Here is a 2,547-nt window from a genome sequence, read left to right as displayed (position 1 = left end):
ATACGGACACAGAGCAGGATGTAGTAAAGGATTAAGTAAAGAATTATTCACCCTTCAAGTCCAAATGGGATTTAATAGTAGGGTTGCCAGGATTGTCCGGGAGTCTCAAGGCAATTAAAGATTAATCTTTTGGACGTTGCTGTGATAAACCAGGGAGAAAAATTACAGGGCAGCAAAGAAAGTTGTGTATTTATTTTCTTTTCTTTGAACACTTTTCTTTACTTGTTATAAAAATCCTGTAAATGGGGGAAACAAAAGGTCTGTTTGACTGGGCAGGACAGTTGGAGGTGGGAGGCCATGTGATTAAACCACCGGAAATACGTCCAGCCAGTGTTTGGCAAACCGAACTATCAGCTTCCCAATATCCACTGTGCATTTACAGAGTTTTCTGTTGTTGACGGGTTTTCCCTTTTGCTGAGTGACCAGGTTTAGGAATTGAATTTGGAGAAAGCTGGGAATATCCGGGAATTAATCTCGGAGATGCTCCCGTTTCACTGCCGCAATTTCGCCGGAAGTGAGGTGGAAAACTGCGCTTATGAGCGTAAAGTGCATTTGCACCTCACTTCCAGGTCGAAGTTACGGTGGAGGAGAGGAGTCAGCTCCAAGGATATTCCATGGCCCTGAGAGAAACGAATGCTATATTCCTCTGTTGTGCTAAAGTAAAATGGATAAGTATTTTAGTTAGAAGAGAAGTTTGCTGTGGAAATATTGGGCCAAAAAAGCCTGTACAAACGGAGCTCCCATTTTTATCAATGAGAATACTGCATAGTGATTGGTGGTCCAGGTCCATGTGACTCCAGCTTGTACGTACGTACCTGAAAGATATCTCCCCATGTGCTGCGCAGCGAATCTAGGCCTCCGACCGGAATCTTACGTTCCTCCGTGACCAACAGGTACTTTCGTAGATTTTTTCGGGTCGGAGGTGTTCGTACGAAGGAAGCCTCCGACCGCAATTTTCCCCCCAATATTTTGTTGGGTGAGTTTTTGTGCTTATGAGGATCAGGGATGTCAGTGCTGGGAAATGGAATAATTTTCACTTTTTACACCCAGTGGCATCATTGAACGCAACCGTGTTCCTAAAACTCAGCCTGATTTGTGGACATTTTTGCAAAAGCTCACGCTTCACGTGGGATATTTAAGCATGTCACAAATCACCTTGAGATTTCCTGTGTGAAACATGCACAGTCAAAACCTGCACAAATCATGGGACTTGCAAATATCGAAATATTCCTGCTTCAAGTATGGAGAGGGCTAGATATTAATAAAGTGCCTTCTACCATACTCCTACAGTGTGCTTCAACCCCACTTCCAGTAAACATCCTTTCTGGAATAAAAACAGAAACTGCTGGAATTCTCAGCAGGTCAGGCAGCATCTTTGGAGAGGAAGCAGAGTTAATGTTTCGGGTCGATGACCCTTCATCAGCATTGGAGTGTATTCGAAAAGAACAGATTCTTAACAAGCACTGAAAGGAGGAGATGAAAGAACAAAAGGGAAGGTCTGTGATAAGGTGGAAGACAGGAGAGATTAGAGAGACAAAAGGGATGATGGGCCAAATTCAAATGGTAATGCTAGGAGTTAAAAAAACATTAGTCAAGATAGGGTGTGAATGGTGGGATAATGACCAACTGCCATTAGAGACAAGGAGAAAAAAAGAAAGAAACAGGCTCTGAGGGGGGAGGGGATGGAGGGGAGTGTGCGGGGGGGGGGAGTGTGGAAGGGAGCCAAAGATTGGCAGCGGATACGCTCTGAAATTTTTGAACAAGTTTTTGAGTCCAGAAGGCTCCCTTTCTGGTATGTGTAACATTTTCATTTGGATCTGAAGTTTCAGTGTCAGTCCAAATCCCCACCCCAGGTTTCTCTGCTTAATCTCATGAAAGTCCAGTTTCTCAGTCAACAAAGCACTTTTGAAGTGTAGTCACTGTTGTAATGCAGGAATATTGTTATTATCTTTTGTCAACTTCCTTTACAGAAATTACTTGCACACAGATCTTTCCAACCCTTCCTCCAGTGTAATCGGGGGCTACCAACAGATCTCATCCATCAGCTGTCTGATAACATCTGGCAGACGTTCCACAAATGTTCGTCTGAACCTAATTAATGCAATCTTAGCACAACAGAAACTTGTGTACAAGGCCTGTGAAAGGCAGGTGGCCACAGGGGGTTGTATTATATAATGCACTCTATTACTGGGTTATAATGGTCCTGTATATGTTATTAAAATATATATGAAATCTATGGTATGTCCTGTAACGTACAATTCGCCATATTGGAGGCTTAGGCGCCCGCTTAGCACCTAAAAGTCAGGTGGATTTCTGTGCCTTAACCTCCAGAATACCTATCGATCCATATACCTACACAACCTTGCCCAGTTGCCTGACTCAATATGACTCTTCCAGCATCTCAGCAGCTCAGGAACCACCGCATTCCATACATTAATTCTATGTCAAGAAATTTAAATTTAAGGCAAATTCTGCAAATTCTTATGTTGTCATCCTGAAATATTAGTCTTAGGGGCTAAATTGCCCCGTGACCCGATTGGGGGCGGT

The 2,547-nt window shown here is 43.2% G+C and overlaps 1 long non-coding RNA gene across 1 annotated transcript; it reads left to right on the top strand.

Moving 5' to 3' along the window:
- Positions 1–581: 581 nt before the first annotated feature.
- Positions 582–2,236, top strand: LOC139268263 (uncharacterized). The gene is made up of 2 exons (XR_011593996.1): positions 582–893; positions 1,971–2,236. It is a non-coding gene; the product is annotated as an uncharacterized lncRNA (long non-coding RNA).
- The last annotated feature ends 311 nt before the right edge of the window (positions 2,237–2,547 follow it).

The sequence above is a fragment of the Pristiophorus japonicus genome, chromosome 8 (assembly GCF_044704955.1).
Source record: "Pristiophorus japonicus isolate sPriJap1 chromosome 8, sPriJap1.hap1, whole genome shotgun sequence".
NCBI lineage: Eukaryota > Metazoa > Chordata > Chondrichthyes > Pristiophoridae > Pristiophorus > Pristiophorus japonicus.
Note: the sequence above shows the minus strand (reverse complement) of the source record. Positions and strands in the feature narration are given on the sequence as shown.